General features: G+C 42.1%; 1 protein-coding gene and 1 long non-coding RNA gene across 8 annotated transcripts in view; one reads left to right on the top strand and one right to left on the bottom strand.

Annotated features, from left to right (window-relative positions):
- The window catches only part of SRGAP2 (SLIT-ROBO Rho GTPase activating protein 2), a 234,440-nt gene that overhangs the window by 155,721 nt on the left and 53,248 nt on the right, over positions 1-25,471 (bottom strand). The window lies entirely within an intron of this gene.
- Positions 4,392-17,417, top strand: LOC115505355. Its single transcript, XR_003965993.1, has 3 exons — positions 4,392-4,544; positions 15,567-15,570; positions 17,406-17,417. It is a non-coding gene; the product is annotated as an uncharacterized LOC115505355 (long non-coding RNA).

Raw genomic sequence — 25,471 nt, 5'->3', positions numbered from 1 at the left:
AAGTTTCACTTCTTGCTGGAAAAAAAAAAAACTGGACATTCTGGGTCCTCCTCCCATTCCCTCCACAGTTCACGTGGACACTCGAAATCCGAGAATGCCAAGGAGACAGTGGGCACTTCCTGTCTATGCAGCTTCTGTGACCGCCCAACCCAACATATCACCATTCACACCAGAGAGAGCTCCCCGCTCGTCCCCTTGGTTTCGCCTTCCTGATTTTGACGCCCAGCAACTACAGTCACCCACTGGATCTTTGGAGCAAAAAAACTGCTGATCTAACACAATGAAGCAATGTCATTATATATATATACTAAATGGATTAAAAACAGAATAGATGAACTTTATTAGTGGTTAAGTTAAAAAAAAAAGAGTTCTTATCTCTCAAAGATAAGTACTAAAATATTCAAGGTGGATAAGTTTTGGTATTTGCTTCAGAGTGAGGAGGGAGGTGCAGGGGGCTGCAGGATATAGATAAAACAAGATCAGCCGTGAGCTGAGGATTATCGAAGCAAGGCGATGGATACATGCGGGTTGATAACACTATTCTCCCTACTTTTCTAGAAGGTTGAAATTTTTCAAAATTAAAGGTTTTAAAAAATCTAATTAATGGCATGTAAAAAAAAAAAGGCTTAAGATTCTCATGGTAAACACAAAAGAAGACACACAGGACAGAAAAAAATAACCAAAAAAATATAATACAGATCAATTTCTTTAAAATGAAAGAACTAAATCTGCAGGTAGAAAAAGCATACCATATGCCAGGAAATGTACATGAAACGATCAATATCAAGACATACGACGTCTAAAATCTTGAACTTCAACTATAAAGAAAGAATCATTTAAGAATCATTTAAGTAGTGGAGAAACAGCAACACTTCTAACAAAATAGGGGTCAGATTTCTCCATAGCAACAACGATTGAGGCCTGAAGATGATGGAGCCATGTTCTAAAAAAAAAATTCTGAGGCAGAATAACTGTGATCCAGGAATATTACAGCAAGCTGAGTCACCGTTCAAGTGTGAAAAAGACACCAACATTGGCACACTCAGAAGACCTCAGCCTATATAGACCCATGAACCCCTCCTGAGGAGCAGAAATCCTGTACCCAGCAGATAAATCAAAACAAAACCACAGGAACACAGACGCCGTGGTAAAAGAACACGCAGTAGACACAACACCAAGAACAAACACATGAGAGCGTGCAGGGCAGAATGTAAATGTTAGAAACCCTGCCAAACAAACAAACAAAAATCCAGACAAGCTACAAAAATTGGGAGATGGGGAAGAGAGGTACAAGAAGGTGTAAGAACATGAATCACTTAATCCTGCCAGGCAAGGAATCAGCCAATTTGTCTCGAAGTGAAGATTTAGCTAAAAATGTAGTTTAAAATATTAATAATGAATTCAGCCCCCTCAAGATTTTTCTAATCATTTTCTTAGCCTTTGAGAGAGCTGGTAAGAAGAGCTATGATCTTTCATGGCAAAGAAACATTTACAAGACGGTCAGCGGTTCCTTTGCCTTCACATCTGAGTTGTTGGGTTTTTTTTTCCTGCTGCTAAATTCAAGCAAAATTAAACTCAATTGTTTTTATTTTTTAAAGTACATATGGCATAATGCCATTCTTATAAAATTACTTCTTGCTCACTAAAATCATACACTTATGTTTTATATCATCATTTCTGCTCTACCAGATCATTCCCATAAGGAAACAAGTATTTTATATTTTCCCCCATCTTATTACACACACACACACACACACACACACACACACATTTCCCTTGATCTCCCCCTTCCTCTGGAGCTACTTTTTCCATCTTGCCTTCTCCTTACAAGGAAACTCAAAATGGCTGTCCACACTCCCTCCCTCCACTTTCTCTCTTCCCTTTTTCTCTTTAGCTCACTAGTCAGAGCTTTTTTCACTCAGTGATGGCAGGAATGTCCTCCACAGTGCCAAACAGGGCTGATTCTCAGCACATGGCTTACTCCATGCCACCAGAGGGGATCACTGCCCAGCCCCAGGATACCATCCTCCCTGATATGCCCATATGCCCCTGGATACACATTCTCAACTTCTTTAGCAGACCTTCCTCCTCTCTCCTAACCTCTAATTGCTAATACTCCTCGGGTCAGTTCTAGCACCTCTTTCCATCTCTAGTTGCTTCTCAGTAGACCTCTTCCAGTTCTGTGCCTGGTGATTCCCAGATTTGAATTTCCAGTCTAGACAGCTCCCTGAACTCGTGCCTACTATAAATGACTTAACATTTCCTCTTGGATGGCTAATAGGTACTTAGAACTTAACAAGCCCAAACCTGAGTTCTTGATACTCACCCTGATTTCCACGTTCCCTATCTCTGTTAAAGCACCTCTACTCATCCATCAGGCCAAAACCCTTAGGAGCTATTACTAATGCTTTTCTCTCTCTCAAACTCCTAATCCAATTCATGAACAAATCCTTAATTAGCTATATCTTCAAAATGTGCCCAGCATCCAACCACTTCCTAACCCTCCACCATTCCTAATTTAGTCCAAATCAGCACCATTTTGTTCTGAACTACTGTGGAAGCTTCCTAAGGATCCTGCTGCTACCACCTTCACTCCCCTGTAGTCTACCCCCTGCTCATCACCCTCCAACAGCTTCCCATTGGAGAAAAAAGCTGAAGGCTTTCTAAAGCCCTAATCTAGTCCATGACTGTCTCCCCAGTCTCTCTTACTCACTGGTCTCCAGCCACACTGGCCTCTCTGTTCATAGAACACGCCAAGTACACTCCCACCTCAGGACCTTTGCATATGCTTTCCCTTGGTTTGGGGCATGCTTCCCCAACATTCACATGGTTAGCTCCCTTACTTCACTCAGCTCTCTGCAGATGTCACCTTCTCAGAGAAGTCTTTGTGTCCATTCCGCCTAAAACATCCTCTCTATGTCCTTACCCCATTTTATTTTTCTTCATGGCATTTATAAATCTATTTAGGTATTTATTTATCATCTTATCCTTCCACCGGAACATAAGCCCCAGGATAGCAAGGGCTTTGCTTTATTCATTGCTGATCCCTGCTGCCTAACACATAGTCAGCACTCATTCAAGGAACACTCATTGAATGAATGAACGAATGAATGAATGAATGAGTGAAGAATGCTTTTGGTGTAACGGGCGTTACCAACGATTAATTGCTAACCTCTTTGTACTTCTCAGTTTTGCTCGGATTTTTTATAATGAGCATTCCCATTTTATGAGGACACAATAGCTATTCCTTTAAAAATTCAAACAGAAAATCAACCAAAAATCAAAGGAGGGATGCATTATCTAATCAGCTCTACCATATTTTGACAAGTGTTTTTGCCCCATTATTTATGATAGCCACAAAAGAGTTCACAATGTAATGCCCACAGGGCATTTTTCATAATTAATGAAACCTTTTTAGGAGGAACCTTTACTGGAACAAAAGTTTTAATTGCCCAGGGCTGACCAAAGAGTGTGAAGCCAAGGCTCCCCAGTGAGAATGTAAATTGGCAAGGTTTTCCTAAATATCACTTCCCATTGCAATATTTTTTTCAATATTGCTGCCATAATCCAGATGCCAGAGTCTGTTAGCATACTACAAATGAAAAAGTGTGATGGCCTTGGTAATACTTACACAGAAAATAAGAGAATCACTTTCAAATATGCTCATGCTTTCTGAACACGTAATAACCAGGACTATAGAGTCACAGAGCTCACACAGGCCAGTGAGAAGATTATGAAGGGCCCCTGTGAGCCCTAGTGACACATACACCACCAGGAAACGTTCATGGACCTGTCCCTTCAACCAACCCGTGGCAACACCCACCAGTGTCGGTCAGCAAGTGGCATGATCTGCTCCCTCCCCATCCAAGAGGCCCAGGGGAAAGTGGAGGGCACGGGACCACCCCCAGTCACTGATGAGTGAGGCCCAACGGCGAATATGAGGGATGAGTGGCACACAAAAACTAGGCCATGGTTTCAGGGTCTCTCCTTTAGATTCCTGTCACCGGTATTACCCGCACCTTCTGTTCTTTTCATGATCAGGAAGGAAGCAACAACAGCCTGTTCACTCTGGAAACGTGGTCGAGTAGCCTGGCATCCACGGGCCTTACTGTAGAGGTTATCCATCCCTGGGTAGAACTCAAAACCTGGTCTCCTGACACTTCCACCTACGTTTTCTAAGGCTGTTGACCAAGCAGCAGACCGTGAGTCCCCAGCAGCTGATACACGTCTTCTAAAGCCTTCTCACAGCCAACAGCGGTCATGGCAGCTGCCTCGTTGTCTTTTTAAAAAATCAACAATAGAAATGTTTTCCCAATCTTCCTTTTAAAATGGGACAGTTTAGAGCCTCTGAATATCACATGAGTGTGCACAATGGTTAGCAGTGATGAGTCAAACATCACTAACTAGAACAAGGTGGTTTTTTATTGTGGTCACATGCACGCAATATAAAATTTACCACTTTAACCAATTTTCAGTGTGCAGTTCTGTGGCACTAAGTAGATTCACACTGCTGTGCAACCATCACCACAACCCATCTCCAGAATGTTTTTCTCTCCCCAACTGAAACTCTGTCCCCATTAAACACTAACTCCCCATTCTCCCTTCCCCACCAGCCCCTGCAACCTCCGTTTAGGCCAAGGTGGTTTTGAGCATTCTATACTTTTTCATTGTTTTAGTTCTTTGTCACGTGCCATAAAATATATAATCATACTGAACTATGGGTTAAAAACAAGAAGGCTGGGGAGCCTGGGTGGCTCAATAAGCGTCCGACTTCGGCTCAGGTCATGACCTCACGGTTGGTGGGTTCGAGCCCTGTGTCGCGCTCTGTGCTGACAGCTCGGAGCCTGGAGCCTGCTTCGGATCCTGTGTCTCCCCCTCTCTCTGCCCCTCCCCCACTCACACTCTGTCTCTCTCTCTCTCTCAAAAATAAACAAACATTAAAATTAACAAACAAATAAGAAGCCTAAGAACACTAATGATGAAATGCGGTTGTCAGTTACAAGCATAAATATGGGATCAAGTCATTCATTCAGTTCCCTTCAAGATGATCTTCACCAGAGCCTCCCTGTGTTAGCGTTCATCTGATCCAGTCTTACGGGTCCAATGTTAAAGACGTGAGACACAGGGATAACCCTCTCCAAACTGGCTTTCCAACAGTTAGAAGAAAGGCATTCCACACCAACAATGTGTTATGCTGCCTTACAAATATGCAGTTGGAACCATCTGTGGTATCTCACCATTTAGAAAGAAAACTCAAAAATTATATGAAGAAGTCATTTTTTTCAGAGTGTGAAATACAAAACTTCTAAACATTTGGTCAAGAAAATAGGCTTCTCTTATTTTTAAAAACATGTATTCACAGATCATTAAATTTCCAACTACACTTAAATGCATATTTGGTCCCAAACGAAGCACAATATTTTATTTTTAAATTTACTTTTGACAAATCACCTTCTTTGTTACATCATTTATTTAAATAAATTAAATGGTGCACATCACTTGTTAAATGAGGAAAGAAAAAAAACTACCTTTTATATAATGGAGGCTATTAAAAATTTAAGTCTATATTAAAATAAGCTGCATAACAGAATTTTAATAATGTTGATATAAAAGAAAATGTTTTACTTAAATTCACTTCTTTATCGTAGTTTATAAAAATGGCAACATTATTTTTTAAGCTCCTGAGGGGGCTCACAAAATTATATTACTCTGAAAGGACTTCATAAATTGTAAAACATTGGGAAATGCCAGTCTTTTTAAGCAGCCTCCAGTCATTTTAACTAGCATCCTTTCTCGGGACTCTAGGCTTGCCTTCCCAAGGAAACTAGTCTACCAGAAAAGACAGACTATAGAAAGTAACTGCAGTGTGATGAGTCCATTAAAAGGGGAAAAGACGGGGCGCCTGGGTGGCTCAGTCAGTTAAGCGTCCGACTTCGGCTCAGGTCACGATCTCACGGTTTGTGAGTTCGAGCCCCGTGTCGGGCTCTGTGCTGACAGCTCAGAGCCTGAAGCCTGCTTCAGATTCTGTCTCCCCCTCTCTCTGCCCCTCCCATGCTCGTGCTCTGTCTCTCTCTGTCCCTCTCCCTATCTCTCAATAATAAATAAATGTTTAAAAGGGGAAAAGAGGATGCTGTCAGAATGGACATTCTAGGACTCAGTAAGGAGCTCCCAGAAGACCTGAAGGATTGGAGGGAGCCAGAGGAAGAGGGCAGGAAAAGCGTTCCAGCCCAGAGGGAATAGCATGTTCAAAGGCCTAGAGGGAAGAGAAGAAAGCCACATACATGCAAAGAATCGAAATAATCTAAGAAATTCAGAGTAGCTGGAACAGAGAGTTTAAGTGGGAGAATGAAAGAATACAAGACTGGTTAAAGAGAGGCAGGGGTCAAGCCTGGAGAGTACTGCAAACAGTCTGAGGAAGAATCACATTTTTTCCCTTAGAGCAATAGGAATCCATTAATACGAACATGAAGTAGAAATGAGATAAGCAAACTACAGTGTTTTTAATGACATAAGTGTTCTCCTCCAACAGAGAGCCAGAGTAGAGGGGAAATGTGAGACTTTTATTTTCAGAGGGTTCAAGATTTCTAAGACTCTTCTTGTAATGATTCCCTCAAGCTGAATTTTCCAAATAAAGTAAAATGCAAATACCTCCCCAAAACACAAAAAGCCTAGTGCTTCCAAATATTAGCAAAACAAAGCAACAATAACAACAAAAGCAACACAAGTTCTGATCCAACATGTAGATCAGTGCCATCACTTAAGACATTTAGAGGCGGTGGCAGGATATTTGCATGAGTCAGAAGATTTGGGTCTCTGGGTTTCACTTTCCTCATCCGAGAATCTGTGGTAAGTATTTATCTTCTGCCTACCCACCTCACACCATTTGAAGGCCATGTCTCAAACGATATAAGTGGAAAGGATTTGACCAGCTGCTCTTCCTCAATCCCAGAAAGGCACAAGAAGAAAATGCTTCATAACATACAGTATGTCTACAGTTATAAGGCTGCCCAATTATTTCACACCTCTGGAAAAAAAAACAGTCTGCTGTTCAAATCCATAGATGGGCATATTCAGAATTTGTCAGCAGGAACAAAATTCACAAGGAAGTCAGCTGACAATAAAAAAAAAAAAAACTGAACTTCATAAAACAAAAACTAAACAAAAGACATTAAAACTCAGCTCTCGATTCAGTCTGGTTCCCCAGTCATGGGCCATTTGCAGTTGACAGAAGTAAATTAGCCTGGATTTGGGAGCCCCGGGGTTCTAGACCTTGAACACACTCTGTGACTTGATATTTCACACGTAGAATTAGTCATGATTTTTACATGTCCCAGAAAGTTACTACTGATGTTACAGATCAATGAGAAAGCAAAAGCAAAGTGTTGTGGGTTCCAACAGAGGAAGCACTCAAGTTCCCACTGTTCTGCTTGTCAGTGTTTTTCTAAGGACATTATAAAAATTGTTTTAATTATTTTATGTGTCTCCAGACTTTCCGGGCAGGGGTTAGGTCTAAATGTATTGGAAAATAATTATTTAAAAATAGCAAAATACGTTTAGAGTAGAAGACACAAAGTAACACGGTAGCCTGAATGGATGAACCTGATTCTCTGAGAAATTTCATTTTCCTTTCCAACAGAGTGACTTCTCCAACTTTCAGATAAGAAACCCCAATTCCAGTTCTCTATTATTAAATGGCACATTTCTCAGAACGAAACCTGAAAGCGTAGTTCCTCTAATTCATAAGCTCTATCCCGGAGCATTTTATACACACTCTCTATTATGACACTCAGCACAATGTACGGTAATTAGCAATTTACATCTGTCTTCCCTGCCAGGCTAGGGGTGCCACAAGTCCAAGACCATGTCTTATTCATTGTTACATCCCAGCACCTAGCGCAGAGCTGGCATAAATGCTGAATTGAAATAAATGGAAATGAGTTGTGCTTTCCCTGTCTTCAACAATGAATCTCGGGCAGATTCCAACAAAGCCTCCGAATTAACTACGTGCAGCTCCTGGGTCCACTAGACTCACAATGAAGATTTCTGCCTAACAGCCTCTTTCTCTGCTCTTCCTTCCCCTTCCCTCTCCACCTCCAGAGGGGAGTTCCCACTGGAAATTGCATAATTCTTTGTGCAGAGAGAAACAACAAGCTTAGTTCCTGTTGACCTGAACAGCATAATGTTCCTTCATAGAGGAGTAATGAACCTAATCTCGGTTGCTTTTCTAACTAAACACCGTCATTTGAATTTCTACTTTCATCTCATGGAGACAAAACCTTCTGAGCCACTCACTTCTCATCTGTCCTCAACAGTCACATACTAAGCAAACACAATTTGTGGACAGTCTGAGACCATGTTTCACTTTTTCTGACTATGGCTCATAATGAGCAATACATATTACATAGTGATCCAATATGCACATGCATGGGCACTCACGCACGCATGCACACCCCCCCACACACCCACCCCCCCACACCCACATACACACACCCACTCACACCCACACCCAAACACACATCTCTAAGAAATGTTTGATGCAACAATATGTACTGATTCTACATCCAATTCACTCTGATATTTTCTATCTTTCCTTTATCCTATTCTACTTACGTTTTCAAAAAAGCTGGTGACTGGTCGATTAAATTGGGTTCATGCCCCACCCAGTAAAGGGGTCACAATTTGCGATCAGAAAAACACTGGTCTGTGGACAGGGGTCTGGTCAGTGTTTTCAACATCAATCTAGGGACTCCAGACAGTAACACAGCAGCTCTTAAAAAGACAGCGAACAAGGGTGTTTGGAAGGCTCAGTTGGTTAGGTGTCTGACTTCGTTCGGCTCAGGTCATAATCTCACGGTTCACAAGTTCAAGCCCCGCACAGGGCTCTGTGCTGACGGCTCAGAGCCTGCAACCTGCTTCATGTTCTGTATCTCGCTCTCTCTTTGCCGCCCCCCACTCACTTCTCTGTCTCTATCTCTCATTCAAAAATAAACAAACACTGGGGCGCCTGGGTGGCTCTGTCGGTTAAGTGTCCGACTTCAGCTCAGGTCATGATCTCACAGTCCGTGAGTTTGAGCCCCACGTCAGGCTCTGTGCTGACAGCTCGGAGCCTGGAGCCTGCTTCGGATTCTGTGGGTGTCTCTCTCTCTCTGCCCCTCCCCTGCTCATGCTCTGTCTCTCTCTGTCTCAAAAATAAATAAAAACATTCAAAACAATTAAACAAAAATAAACATTAAAAAATGTTTAAAGAAAGCAAACAGCAAATCAGGTACACAAGAATTCTCATCTAGAATAAACCATCCCATATCCTCCCGTGGAAAACCACACCACCACGATTAGCACAAAGAAACAGGGACTCTGTCAAAAGACTGGAGCTAAGCTGGACCCAGACACGTCCAGTACCCAGTGAGGCCAAGAGAGAACTCCTTCCCCTAAAGAAATTCCTCCCTAGGGAGCCTCTGATGACGCCTTTGTGGGTATGCACGTGGGTAAGGAAAAGTGACGCAGGAGCCCCTCTCTTCCAGGACGGGAGCTGCAGGGTGCTTTCTCTCCCACTTCCTCACTTGGATGCTGCCGGAAAGGAGAATGAGAACATATGGTATTTCAGGATGCTCTCTGGGGGAGAAGGGCTAACAGTGGGGAAACACCTTGAGAAAGCGACTAAAATTATGCCAAATATGCCAGAAATCATATTTGAGATTCTTGAAACACAGAAAGGGGAGAGGCTGGATTAAGAGAAAGCCACGCAGTCCTCCTGCTCTGTGTGCCAGGGACAGGTCGGGGAGGAATCTCCCCAGTTTGCCGAGTTTCAAAAAGCACAGGTCCCACAGGCCTCCAGCAAAGCTTAATGAAAGTCTTCCTATATCCTGCCTCATGATCAATCTCCCTCCCCTCTGCCCCAACTCCTAAAGAGAGACTTTATGGTATGGAGTTAAGAACATGGAAGAGATGGAAGGCTGTGAGATCTGATGATCCCTAGTATGATACGCATACAGATACAGATGTCGATGGAGATATGTAGACAGATATAGATATACACAAGATATTTAGAGAGTACAAGCCAATGGCCTACATGGCATAACATGACCAAACATGTCTTTCCCCTACATACCCTCCTCTCTGACCTCATCTCCTGCTACTCCCCAACTCCCCCACCAGACCACTCTGCTTCAGCCACAGTGGCTTCCTTGTTACTTCTCAAATACAGCAAGCACACTTGGGTCTTAGGGCCCTACACCAGGTCCTTTGCACTGGCTGTTACCCCTGCCTGAAATGCTCCTTCCCCAATATCCACTTACACCCTGTCACCTCCTTCCAACACATCTGAGTATGACAGATGATCAGTAAATACCTGTTGAATGGACAGGTGAGTGAGTGAATAAATAAATGAATAAATCTAAGGCATAGATTATAACTATCTCCTCACCTACTTGGTGATGGCTAAAACAAGGACAGGGCTTCCTAGGCACAGATGGAGATGAATGACTGAACTACAAATGCTCATTTACACTCAGCTGGAACAGTTAAGCCCAAAGCATAAATTAATACCATCAGCTCCTCCTCTGTTTTCATAGAAGAGTAGTTTTCTGCAGCTGGGAATGGCAGTCAGTACAAATGAAGAGAAAAGAGCAAAGAAAGGAAAGATGCTTGCAAAAAAACCAGAAACTTTTAAAAGCTCACAACTTATCTGTGAGCTATTTATGTTTCCTTTACCTGAGAAGAAACAAACAGAAGTTTTAGGAAGATATTTTTGTCAAGCCTCTGAATGCATAGAGCTACATCTAGAATGATTTATGGAAAAACAGGTTTGTACCTATCTAACACAGATGTCTTCATAGAGCCGCGTGGCTCGGAAACATGAAGAGAAACAATTTCTCCTCATTCGGGCAACACTTGAAATCAAATTTATCTAATGGCCAGACTGTGAAAACCACCACGATCTTGGGTGCGTCTACAGGGCCCAAGGGTGATACATGAACACATTTTGGGGGCTAGCCTAAAAAGCCAACAGCTTGGACTTCCAATCGTGAGACCTTAACAGGACCGGGCAGCAAATCTCCCACTGTATGCAGTAATGATTCAGGATCCTGGACATGCTTCTCTGTGGAAGGATATCACCCTAAAAATAAAATAAGAAGTTAAGAGATTTCCCATTGGTCCTCTCCTCAGTGTCAATGAGGACCCAGTGCCCAGGACACGGGGAGATTTATTTCTCAATGGCAAGCACAGCCCCCAGACTAAGGAAAACCCCAGAAAGGATTTCAGGCCACAAGGGGGCAATTTCAGAAGGATGAGGCCATAAAACAATTAAAGAGGGAACGGGTTAATCTGTAGTTGGTCATAATCCATATGTCCAGAGAGCATCACTACAAATGGCAATCTCACATCAGTCACTGGCTTTTCAACCCACACAATTGCCTTTCCTCTCCCTGCCCTCCCCCAAAAATATATTTTATGATGGAGGGGAAGGGAAAGAAGGCAGAGGGTTAGATTCCTCACATCCCAGCCCCTCAGGCAACCTGAATTTACTGAAGCTACTCTCCAGGGAGGGGGCATATTGTGACCAAGCTTCCTGCAGTTCCTCCTGCCATCTGCAAAATTAAATTAAATGGTCCTTCGCGTTTGAAATCCTGCCATCAGTGTACCAAAGGGAACATCTGAGTATACCGGGCAGGCATGATGGCTTTTCCTCTTTACCAACATACACAAATCATTAGGAGATTAAGTCTCTGAATAGCTAATGTGCATTTTCATGAAGAAGGAGAAGTTAAACCTTCAGTCTAACGCCCACATAGAAGGGGCTGAAAGGGGCTCGATTGTACTTCCTGCCGCCTTGGGAAGCAGACTGAAAGCAGGACAGACAGAAAGCTAATGGCTCTTTTGCCTCACTTTCACTGCTTGGTGTGTGGGGAATGGACATGGGAAGCCGAGGGCCAAGAGCTGAAGGGGAGGAGGAGAAAGGGGCTGGGTAGGCCTAGAAGGCTCTGGAAGGCCTCCTGGAAGGGAAGAGTACTCCCCCACCCACCCCACAGGAGCCATTGCCTGTGGGGGTTAAACCCAAGGAGTCTGGAAGGCCTGCAGTCACCAGGCAGATGGATGCTCTAAGGCAAATTGGGATTAAAAGCACAGCCAGGTATTCCTGTCACTTTCGGTCCTTTGTGCTCCACCACAGTCTCCACTTTCTGATTCTAAAACCCAGACAAAAGGTTCTGATGGTTTAAGCCATTTCCCTTATTTTTCCCTGACTGAACAATTTAATTCAACAAAGTTATTTCTCACTTCCAACATGCCTAAATTTGGAACAGTGGAAGCAAATGGGTGCAAAGGAAAAAAGAAAGGAAAATTCAGGAAATGACAATCGTTGGAGCAGCAATATAGAATCTGAAAAGTCACTTACTAGGAAAAGACTTAATTTGAATATAAAATCACATAAATTTCATATTTAATTCTAACCACTTCAATCTAACAAAGCTTTATTGAGCACCTACCCCTATGCCTGGTGCAGAAAGACAAAAAGCCAGTGGTCAGAGCCCTGATCCATCCAAACCACAGTGGGCTCCTATCCACACGCCAAGAGGGAACTTTTGGGAAAATCTAGCAGAGACTCTTTGATTAGAGACACAGAATAGGGGAACCTGGGTGGCTCAGTCGGTTGAGCGTCCGACTCCGGCTCAGGTCATGATCTCGCGGTTCGTGAGTTCAAGCCCCGTGTCGGGCTCTGTGCTGATGGCTCAGAGCCTGGAGCTGATTTGGATTCTGTGTCTCCCTCTGTCTCTGCCCCTCCCCCACTGGCACTCTGTCTCTGTCTCTCTCTCTCTCAAAAATAAATAATAAGAACATGTTTTTAATTAAAAAAAAAAAAAGAGAGAATCATAATAAAGAAGCTATGCCGAACCAAAGGTCACTCTTAACAGCTTCTTTGGATTCGTTTGCCACCCCCAGCCCAGAATGGTCAAAGAAGAAAGTTAAAGAATGTAAGACAGAAGCAGAGAGAGAGAGAGAGAGAGAGAGAGAGAGGAGACGACTGCCAGCAATGCTCAGGAATATATGCTTCCTGAAGAGCCGTCTGGCAGGAAGGGTAGCAGAAAGAATCTTTACATCACATTCTTCTCCGAAAAATTATAATCTGCAAGATTTTTTTAAAACCGCCATAGTTATTAATAAGCCTGCTTGTTTCTCTTTTCTCCTGTTCTGAAAGATATAGAATTTTCCGAAAGAGAATAAAGACTAAAAGTACCTCCTGATTTGGTATAGGTATTAGGTATACTAAGGTATCAGAATCGACCGGGAGAAAGAATGGAAAAAAATAATCAAAGCATTTGGGCACAAAGGAGCACTGCAAAGCTGTCTGCCCCATGACGAATACACTCCCAAGCCCAACATCTAACTGTCTTTGTAGAAACATATAACTGATATCACAACAATGGCATCAACTGGAAAAGCCTGTAACCATTTATTCTTCAGAGAGAGAGAGAGAGACAGACAGACAGACAGAATGAATGTGAGCAGAGGAGGGGCAGAGAGAGAGGGAGACACACAATCTGAAGCAGACTCCGGGCTCTGAGCTGTCAGCACAGAGCCCGATGCAGGGCTCAAACCCACGAACTGTGAGATCATGACCTGAGCCGAAATCAAGAGTCAGATGCTTAACTGTCTGAGCTACCCAGGCACCCGGAGGAAAAGCTTGTAAATTCTCACCTCTCAACATAATATCTACCCACAGAAGGGATTTTGAGAAAATGAAAAGTTCTCCCAGAAGCCTTTAATGCTGAGGGTCAATCTCGTTTGCTGTTCCCAAGAGGGGCTCTAAGGCCTGTGCCAGTCTGAAGTGACATCAGACCTCTCTGCCACTTATTCCTACGGTCAGAATCTGCCAGGAATTAGCCAAGAGCAATAGTTCAGAGCTTCCAGCAGAAGGGTTCTCACTCTGGATCCCAATTCTTCTCTGAAAAACTCAACATCGTGAATAATCAGGATTTCACAACAAAGAGGTTCTGCCCTAAAAATGCAAGGACAGAGAGGAAGGGCCAGGGTGACAGAGTTCTGAATGCTAGTGGAAAACACAAATCCCTAGACATCCTCTTCCTCTGTCCAAGAGCAAAAGCTGACCAGGTATGAGGGAGGAAAATTCCTGCACCATCCAGTACATGCCACTACTTCTGCTCGTTCCTCCCTCCCAGAAACCACTCTCCTCGGAAGGGGACTGGAGCCAAATGTCCTCCAGAGCTGCAAAGCCCCTCCCATTCTTCAAGGCTTCAAAGCAAAGCCAAGGGCTGCCTGTGATACTTCGGTACTCTTTTTTCTTTCTTTTTTTTTTTTTGGTTTATTTATTTTGAGAAAGAGAGAGAGAACGGGAAAGGCGCAGAGACAGAGGGAGAGAGAGAATTCCAGGCAGGCTCCGCACTGTCAGCACAGAGCCAGATACGGGGCTTGAACTCATGAACCGTGAGACCATGACCTGAGCCAAAACCAAGAATCGGTCGTTTAACCGACTGAGTCACCCAGGCACCCTGATACTTCAGTACTCTTATAACACAGAGCACCAGAGACCTCCAACCATCTGTGTGCCAATTCCCAAATTCTCAAAGATGTAAAAAGTGGAGTGAAGGAGTTTGTGGCTGCAAAGAGAGAGAGAAAATGATACTTTCAAAAAAAAAAAAAGGGTATTGGGGCGCCTGAATGGCTCAGTCAGTTGAGCACCAACTCAAATTCAGCTCGGGTCATGATTCCAGGGTCGTGGGATCAAGCTCCATGTCGGGCCCTGCAATGAGCATGGAGCCTGCTTGGGATTCTCTCTCTGTCCCCCGCTCTGCTCCGCTCCCCCCGCGCATGTTCTCCCTCTTTCTCCCAAATAAAAAAAAAGGGGTGGGGAGTAATGAATCTCTTGGTAATTATTATTTTCTTCATTTTGCTTTCCTATATTTTCCAAATTGTTTTATGATAAACATGTTGCTTTTTTAATTAGAAAAAAGCAATACATGTTACTTAAAATGTTTTAAAAAGTCAGCATAAGTAAGCACTATCCCAAATGCTGGGAGGAAGTGCTTTGGGGGCACCCCACCCATGAAGCAGGAGTGAGGGGTGGTGGTGGTCATGAGGGGAGGCAGGGGAAGGGAAGCTAAAAGAAAAAGAATGAAAGAGAACCCAGGTTTAAAAAAAGGAGAAAATCTAGGAGGTTGGGGAAAGGTGGGAATTTCCTGATTTAGTGTGCCACTTAGGGGAAAAAAAAAAATTGTAACAGAAGGCACCCGCTCAATGCACTGCACCAGAAACTACTCAAAATAAAGAATCCCTATTTCTGGGTTTGTTCTGGCTGTGTCAGGGCTGTAAGACCCTGAGAGACAACAGGATCCTAAAGGCTTAGGGTTTCTCTGGTGTCTCAGAAGCTTTCCTCCTGTTTCAGGAGGACCAGAGTCATCTCTCGGCCACTGCGAGAAACAGACAAGGCAGGAGCACCGTTCCCCACCCCCCCCCCACCCCCCGTCCAGGGAGATCACGGCTCGCCCTCCATGTCTGCCCTCCTGACGGACTCCAGCAAGACCAGGGTTTGGTAGGTTCTTCACCACGAGTCTCGTGAGAGAAGCAATGCTCATTCAGTGCTACACGGGCCTCAGCTTGGGAGGCAGTGCACAGCACAGCGTCGGGCGAGACAGATGCCAGTTTCCAACTGAAACATCTGTTCCTTCCAGCTCAGGAAACTCTGCTGGCACAGAACAGTGCAGGAGGATTTTTGTTGTTACTGTTACAACAAAGCTAAAAAGCAAACACCGCGGAAGAATAGCACACCCAGTCCTTTTAGGATGCAGCCAACCCTCCAGAAGAAGGGGGCCCAAATCCTGCTTCCTAAACTCTTGCCCACCATTATCAAAGCCTGAGCGCTACACCTCTCCCCAGGAAAGGTGCAGTTCTGGATAGTTAGAGCTCCCTAACCAGTCACGGCCCAGGTCAGTCAGCTCCACTGTTAATGGCTGAAAACGCTGAGTCAGGGAAAGGACATTTACTAGGTTCTCCACCAGGTGAAGGTCCACAGCTGCCCATGTGAAGCCCCTGAGAGGCCAACAGAACCTGGGAACTGAGAAACCCTGAAGAGGGGCAGGTTCTTAAACAGCACCACCCCCAGCCCCACCCCATAGCCTGGGGGAGTTGAGAAACCAACAGGGCATTTTGGGGTCGCACAATGATCGGGGAAGTGCTACTGGCATTTAGTCCAAAGGGACAAGGATACGACACACCCCAAATGGCAATGCATCTCTGCTAAGAATCACTCTGGACAGAAGTGGTTTTGTCTTATGTTTTCCAAAATGGGTATAACAGCCACTGGGCGGCGAGAGGGACAGGGACACACACAGGCCACTTTTAAAGAGTAAACAATGAGAAGTTTCTCTCCTATCCCAGACCTTGCCTCAAAGTTCTGTACCTCTGAGGAAACACTGGTACTAATTTTCTCATACATCTGTCCAGAAATCTGCTGTCTGTAAACAAGCAGCATGTATATGCATCCTCCCCCCTCTTTAAAATGTGGCTCTCTAGGGGTGCCTGGGTGGCTAAGTTGTTGAGCATCTGACTTTGGCTCAGGTCATGATCTTGCAGTTCGTGAGTTTGAGCCTCGAGTCGGGCTCTATACTGACAGCTCAGAGCCTGGAGCCTGCTTAGAACTGTGTCTCCTTCTTTCTGCTTCTCCCTGGCTCGTGCTCTGTTTCTCTCTCAAAAATAAATAAACGTTTATAAAACATTTTTTTTTAAATGTGTCTCTCTACCATGTTTCTTTTCATCTAACAGTGTATCATGGAGAACTTTTCACATTAGTACACATCCGTCGGCACCTTCTTCCACTGGCTGTACAGCATTCCACTGGATGGCTGTGCTTTGATTTATCCAACCAGTCCCCTTTTCATGGTCCCTGCCATTGTTCCTAATTTTTTGCTACCATAAACAATGCTGTTTTGAATGCACACACAAGTATTTCTATAGAATAAAGTCCTGGAAGGGAACTGCTAGGTCAAAGGGTATATACATTTCAAATTCCTTTCAGATGTTGCCCAACCTACAATGAATAAGACTGCTTCCTGCTGCCCTGTACTGTGAGAACGGCATATAATATGTTGCTAATATATTGCTAATATATTAGCAAGTGCTTCTTATGTAATATGTGAAACTGTAAGTGCTATAGTTGTGACTGAATTTGCCTTTTTCTCTGGTGAGTGAGATCCAGGCATCTTTTCCTACATTGGTATGCTTGTATGTTGCAATAAGTCTGTGTTATTTTATTTGTTTAGTTTATGTGCTTTGTTCATAGTTTCTTTTGGGTTACTGATTTTTTTTTTTTTTTTTTTTACTTTTTATTGACTGTGTGAGCACTTTATAAAAGAAATGAGCACTCTATCATATGCTACAAATACATTTCCCAGTTCATCTTTTCACTTTATATATTTTTTTTTTCAACGTTTATTTTTTTGGGACAGAAAGAGACAGAGCATGAACGGGGGAGGGGCAGAGAGAGAGGGAGACACAGAATCGGAAACAGGCTCCAGGCTCTGAGCCATCAGCCCAGAGCCCGACTCGGGGCTCGAACTCACGGACCGCGAGATCGTGACCTGGCTGAAGTCGGACGCTTAACCGACTGCGCCACCCAGGCGCCCCTCACTTTATATTTTTTAATCAGGCAGAACATTCAGAATGTATCAATCTTTTTTTAAAAAAATTTTAACATTTATTTCTGAGAGACAGAGACACAGCACGAGTGGGGGAGGGGCAGAGAGAGAGGGTGACACAGAATCTGAAGCAGGCTCCAGGCTCTGAGCTGTCAGCACAGAGCCCCACGTGGGGCTCGAACCCACGAACCCGTGAGATCGTGACCTGAGCTGAAGTCGGTCACTTAACTGACTGAGCAACGCAGGTGCCCAAGAATGTGTCGATCTTTACTCACATAGCTTCTGAATTTTCTGTCATGTTTAGATTATATTCACATGGGGTGGCTCCAAAACTCAGGAGTTACAGCATTAGTCTTATCAAAAAATATTCTCCCATGTTTTCTTTTACTATTTTTATGGTTTCGTTTTTTACATGTATAGTTTAACCCATCTAAAATTTACTCTGACTTACAGAGGAAGATAAGGATCCAATTTAAATTTTTCCAAATGGCTACCCAGTTGTCTCAAAACTAGTTATTAAAAAATCCATTCTTCTCTCCTATCCCACCAATTTGAAATAACATGCTCTTACTCGATGCTAAATTCCTGTGTGAATTTAGGATCAACTTCTGAGTTCTCTATCCTGTTTTTTTGAACTCTATTTTTAATGTGGTCGTGGCAAAAACAAATTGAGGGAGCAACCCTGAGGTATCATAAGGAAAAGGAAATGGCCTTTAAGAGCCTAGAGACAGTACTGATATAAATTGGAATTTAAAATCACTTTCTCCAGTGACTCTAAATACAATATTCCATAGGGCCTTTACCCTATGCTTTGTTTTTATTCTTGTGAACATTTATTTTTAAATGTAAGCCTTTTGTTAAAACGTAACATATATATACAAAAAGACACAACTCGGTAACGTATCCATCTTAAAATTTTTTCAACAAAGCAGACAAAACCATGCAACTGTCACCTAGCTCAAGAAACAGTGCTCTGATGTGCGAGAAGCCCCTTCGTGGCCCCTTTCCCATCACCCTCCCTCAAGGGGACCACAATCCTGACTACTATCACCATAGAGTCCTTCTGCCTGCCTGTTTATGAACTTCATACAGATGGAATCATAATACCAAGTTTAAAAACAAGCAGAAGGAATCTATGGTCACAGTAATCATATATAGCACTGTATTGTATAACTAAAATTCACTGAGAAAAGAGAACTTAAATGTTCTCACCCTCTCCCCACAAAAAGATACATTATGTGAGGTGATGAGTGTGTTAATTTCACTAGATGAGGGGGAAAGCTTTCACAATGTATACATATATCAAATCATATATCATGATTTGATATCTTGCAGTTTTATATGCCATTTATACCTCAATATAGATGAAACACATCTTAAAAAAAAACCGTTAAGATGACATCATATACTATGTACTCTTGTTCTGTGCCTCTTTTGCTCAAAATTGTGATCATGAGATTCATGAGTGTTGTTATATGTACCTTTAATTCATATATTCTTAGAAATATCTACAGTAGTGGTCCACCATATGACTATACCACAGTCTGTATTACCCATTCTTCTTCTAATGGGCATTTTGGTAGTTGTTTGAGACTTACAAATAACATTACTGAGAACTTCTTTGGATGTGTTTTTCAGTCATCCTGATAATTTTAACTTTTGTGAATCCTTTTGGTTTAAGGTATGTCTCATATATGCAGCAGAGTTGTATTTCTGCTTGAGAGCAAGCCTGAAAATATTTTTCTTTTATTTAGGTGAATTTCAGCTCATTTATATCTATATATCGCTGATACACTCAGTCTCAACCCCATGATTTTATATTATTTTTACTGTTTTTATTACGCTATATTCATTCTATAGTTCTTTGTTTTTTCTTTTTGCTTTCCCCCCCCATTTGAGAGTATATACTTTTGTCCTAGAGGTTATCTTGATACTAATACTTTTATAATATCTGTAGCCCCCTTTTTTTCTTACCTAGTCTACTACTATTTGTCTTGTCAGCTTTAAAGACTCTTTTGACACCTGTGCATCAACTCTGTGACAACCTGACTCTATTCTCTTTTCTATATGCCTTCCTCTCTTCTCCTCTCATTTTTATTTATTTCTATTTGTCAGAACATAGACAATTTACGTACATTACTTTTCTGCTCTTATCCCTACCTTTGCTTTTGTCTTAAATCTGTCTTAAAATAGTTCAGGAATAATCCATTTGTCTGGCTTCCTTTCTCCATGCCCCCCCCACCCCTCCCACCAACTGAAAATTCAGCTGTCTTATGGTCTTATGGATTCTCCACTGAAGATAATAGATCTTTGTTTTCTCTTTGGTTGCTCTTAAGATTTTCTTTTCTTTCTTTTTTTTTTTTTAAGATTTTCTTTTTGTCTTTGTTTCTTGGTCAATTTCAATATGATGTGCCTATGGTGTGGTTTTCTTGATTTATTCTGCACAGTTCAAAGTACTTCCTGAATCTGTAGTTTGATATATTTTGTAGTTTGGGGAAAGAATGAAACATTATGTGTTTAAATATTGCTTTTATACTGATATCTCCATTCTCTCCTTCTGGACCTCTGATTACTAAGTATGTTAGATTTTTTTCTATGTGGGATTCCTTATATCACTAGTATCCTTTTTCAAATTAAAAAAAATAATTTTGGTCTCTGTGCTTCCTTCTGGATATTTTCTTCTACTGCTATTAGTTTACTAATTCTTTTTTTTCCTCCAGCTGCATGAGACCCATCCAATATTCTCTTACATTCATTTATTATATATTTTTCGTTTTATAATTGTCATTATATCGTTTTCTTAAGTTTCAGATCTCTGCCAGAATTATCATTTGGATTTTTCTTACTTGTAAGCCTATTGTGCAAAAGCTATTTTTTAATCCATGTCTGATAGCTCCATGATCTGGATCGTCTGTGGATCTGTTTCTATTGTCTGTTATTTCTCTTGGTTTCAAATCTTATTGTCATATCACCTCATGAGTCTGGTCATTTTTCACTGCATACTGAGCATTTTATAAGAAAAGATTATTTAATAATGTAAGATACAGGACGATATTATTTTTTCCAAACAAGACTTTCTTTTGCTTCTGAGATGTGGCTAGGGAAACTGACTAACCATTCAAAATCCTTGCTCCAGGGGCGCCTGGGTGGCGCAGTCAGTTAAGCGTCCGACTTCAGCCAGGTCACGATCTCGCGGTCCGTGAGTTCGAGCCCCGCGTCAGGCTCTGGGCTGATGGCTCAGAGCCTGGAGCCTGTTTCCGATTCTGTGTCTCCCTCTCTCTCTGCCCCTCCCCCGTTCATGCTCTGTCTCTCTCTGTCCCAAAAATAAATAAAAAACGTTGAAAAAAAAAAAAAATCCTTGCTCCAATCAAGGAATGAGAAGATAGGAAGCTGGGCCTCAATCCTCGGGAAGGCAAGTCAATTTCTAGTTATGCTTAATCTGAAAGGTCAGCCCTGGAGAGTTATCAATGTAAAATTCAGGATTTTTACTAGTGCCCACTTTTCTTGGCAGGTCCTGAATAATACAATTTTTTCATCCCTCAGTCCATGAGTGTTTGAAAACTCTACTAGGTTTCTAGCCTCTCAGCCACCTCAGCTGCCTCTTCTAGAATCAGCAGATGCCCCTGGGGGAGAAGAGGCCTCAGTGTCACTCTAAGTTTCCTTGCTCTCTAGAATCTTGGCTCCATAATGCCTCCTTGCTTTGTTAGCTCTCCAATGACTTAAAACTGACTGTTTAAAATTGTGTCCTATTCGTTGGTTTTCTATGTGGAATTATCCTGTCCATGATATTCAGAAGAAAAACTTCAATGAAGAAGCCTGGAGACAGGAAGTGCACTGCTGATGAATCACCTTGATGGTTCATCAGGGGTTCGGCCCCATCTCTTCCTCTTGAGTGAATTAGCATGGTACTTTATATCACAAAAGGGCAACTGAACTTACAGACATCACATCATATTTCAAGCAATTAAAAGCATGGAGGATGAAAGAAATGGACCATGTCAACTAGGTCTATTTCCTTTTCCACATGATTTTTTTAATAAATAAGAATATTTTTTTCTTTGTTTTCTTTTGCTCTATTCATAATAAGTCACCTCTGTGGTAGTGGGAGATTATGGACAAGTCACATAAGCTATCCAGGCCTCAGTCTGTATCAACTGGGTGACTTGCACTAGACAACCTCTAATCTCCTTCCAGCTAGAACATTCTTAGATTCTATTCACTCACTTGCCTTCTCATTATTTTTAGGAGAAGAGTAGAAAGAAATAGGAGAATTCATGTACTTATTTAAGAGGCAAGAACTAGAGTCTGAAGATACAGAATGTCCAGTGCTTTTATCGCCTGGATAGCAAAAGTGTCAATTTAAGTTAAAACCTAGATTTAAAAATCAGGAGACAAAATTTGGAGATTTAAAGTTGGACAGAGGAAAACATGTTCACTTTATGAAAAATAATTCTAAACTTTGGGCAGGTCTTGTTAGAATGTTTTCCTAAAAAGATTCATTAAATTATGATTCAGTTTATAGTAATCCAATTTGCACACACTTTCATGAACATCTGTAAGCTCTTTTTCTTCATATCCAAGGACTATTACTTTATTATATTTTTTAGTGTTATTTTCCTGAAATAGACCAACACTCTTTGGCTTGCATATCACCAAGTATATCAGACATTCCTTCTCTCTTGGTATTTCTCTGACCACCCTTCTATGACTTTCGGAGCAATTTTCTGAGTGTTTCTTAAGCCCAAACAAAATCTTCAGCTATTAATGAGCATTCAAAGGAAACACCTTTAAACGCCCAACTTGAATTTTTATATATTTACCTCTTTAGAGGTGGAATGTTGAGAGATTCCATAAATTTGGTCAAAAGAAATATGAAAAGATTCCTTATTTTTCTCCACCCTTCCTCACATTCCTCATAACCAACCATCCCCTCCCCCAGAGGTTATAATTCGCCTGCATTATGCCAAATATTTCAGCTTTATTTTCACCATGGAAAAAGCATTAAACTCAGCTGAATTATTCATGAGACCCTAGGTAACATGATCGTTGTTTTTGGCCTTCAGCTTCAATACTTTCAGTGTTGCAACTCATTTTAGGGTTTCTGAATGGGGCTAACAAGGAACTTTGCTATACACATCATTAAATTGTTGGCATGTGTCCTGGCACGAAAATTTACACTACATCAACATACCCATATATTTGCAAGGATGTATATATCTTCGATGCTGGATAATTCTTACTTTTATCCATTTTCCTGCTTCCCTGAAGGTTCACCCAGATGGGATTTTCAGAGCATGTGCCAACATGAGATGACTAAAATATTTAAGACAGGAAAAAAATGTCTGGGCTCCAGCTTACAGATTCTTCATCTGCCTCTGAGGATGATGATCCTAAGACTGGTTGGACTGAGGAAGGGCAAACTTCAGCATACACAAGCCTCCGGCTTCCCTTTCAGGGTGACTGCAAAAGCATTTTTCCAAATTTGACATAAAATTCGGCAATCCACACTGTCCTAATGTCCAGTCTTTGGATGAGTCAGTTCTCTCCTTAACTATCATTTAAACCTGACACCTCTCCTGACCTTCTCCCCTTCTCATTGCTCTGGTTTGCCCCAAAGAAAGAGAGGCAGGAAAAGCAGATAAAGCTCCCCGTTTCCCCATTACAGCTCCCAAGCACCACTTTTCTCACTCCTTCCCATCAAAGCAGAATAGGTATTGCCCACTCTCGTACCAACAGACCTCTTATGCTCCCACAAGGCAAATCGTTGCGAGCTGGCAGTGGAATCAATGTCTCTCATCAACCAAACCTAAGCTCTAACCCTACACTCCTTTCATAAAAGTACAGCCAGTCCCAAGACTCTCACTGGGACACTTATGGAAAATGGAAGGAAATATTTCACCGTTCTGTTTGCTTCCGAAATCATATTAGATAAGATAAAAAGGATTTTGTGTCCATTTCTGTTCTGCTTCCCTTCAGCTGAAGAGCCAGGTCAACATTACTGAACTGGACCAGTGTCCACTGAGCAGCCAGATGTCAGGCCGGACAGTCTGACTACTGAAAGTGGGTGCTCTCAGGAGACACTTAATGCAACACATAAACAAGAGTGAGATGACATCTCCAGGAAACCCAGTGGGACGCTAATGAGCCTTCAAAGATAAAAGGAAAGTAATCTCATTCTCGGCTGTCATTTTATTTTGGAATATACCAGCTACTTAATTTTGTCACAATGCTGTCAAGTCAAACAACACATTCCTCTCTTACCTTTAGTGCTATCTCTTTTCCAAGGCAAACGAAACTACTCTGGAAGCACCCAGAGCCTTAAGACATATCAGGAGTTCTAGGGGATTCCCATTTTCTTCTCATGACCTCTTTGCTCTTTGGAGATTTGCCTATCACATGAACTTGTTTATTTTCTTTCAGAGCATTTATCTCAATTTGTAATTATCTTTATTCATTTGTTTATTTATTGTCTGTTCCTCTCATAGAATCTTTACATTCTATAAGGAGAGAGGTTTTATCTGTCTCATTCACTGTTATGCCCCAACCTAACAATGCCCAGCAGGCAGTAAATACTCAATAAATATGTGCTAAATGCCTGGTGAAATATTGAGGATGAGCTGGGTTCTGCTGTAATAACAAACATCCCCCAGATCTCAATGGTTTAACACAACAAAGGCTCATTTCTTGATTATTATATGTATCCAATAGGAGTTAAGAGGGGAGAATATGTCCATCATAGTAGTTTAAGGACCCAGGTTGACAGAGGCTCTACCTAGTCACAAACTTTCACATTACCAAGGCAGTAAAAGAGAACAGTGCGTTGTCTCATACTGGCAATTGCTTCTGCCAAGAGGTGCCATGTATGGCCGCATTTCGCTGGCCACAGCGATTCACACAGCCACACCTAACTTCAAAGGAAAGGAGGGAAGTGGATATGATGTGCATTGGAAACCTATGGAAAATAGCAAATCTAGAATCATGCTGTTATAAAGGGTTTCATTTGGTCCATTCCTCCATGTCTGGGCAAGGATGCACTAGAAGGTAACAGGTAACAGCAGATCAAACTAAAAACGGACATTACATATATCATGCCAGAAAGCTTTTCAAAATCAGTCGTCGAGTGATATTACTAAAAGAGCCTTTATAAAAAGAAAATACGGCTTAATTGCCCAATCAAGAGGAAATACCAGTATTCATTATGTCACATACCTTAGGTACAAACTAAATGATTGAGGTACATTGGGGTAGTCATGATCTTTGGAACTGAAACCTTCTTAGGGACTGATAACCAACTGTAGGAAAATATATAACAGTTTGATGTCACGTTTTCAGATGACAAAAAAAAATCATTGAAATCCCATTTACACATTTATTTTTTTCTACCCACTACATGTGAACAAAAGCAATTAACTGGCAGCAGCATTTAGGTCCACTAAGACACATCCCCCACCACCGTGGAAGGCCTGACCCACGTACAGAACTTTCTCTAGAGTGTGTCTCTTGGTATTTCCTGCCGATATAAATGCGATTTCATTCCTACTAGACGGGCCTTTTTTTTTTATCTCCACTGTCAGTCTCTTACAGTGAGATAACCTCCAGTTACGACTCTCCCTCCAAATGAATTCCCAAGTTGCCATGGTAACTAACACCTTCCTCCAAACTGTCAATATGTTTCCCAATCTTAAAGGCAGCCCTCTTGATCTACTGCCAGAAGTACCAGTCTCCTCTTGCAAGAGAAAGCACCTTCTTTCTCGCCAAATCTATAAATGAGCCCCTTTAGAGGACCCTCTGCTAATAATAGTACCAGCTCCCACTTATTAGAG

The sequence above is a fragment of the Lynx canadensis genome, chromosome F1 (genome assembly GCF_007474595.2).
Source record: "Lynx canadensis isolate LIC74 chromosome F1, mLynCan4.pri.v2, whole genome shotgun sequence".
Taxonomy (NCBI): Eukaryota; Metazoa; Chordata; class Mammalia; order Carnivora; family Felidae; genus Lynx; species Lynx canadensis.
This window is presented reverse-complemented; position numbering and strand designations above follow the sequence as displayed.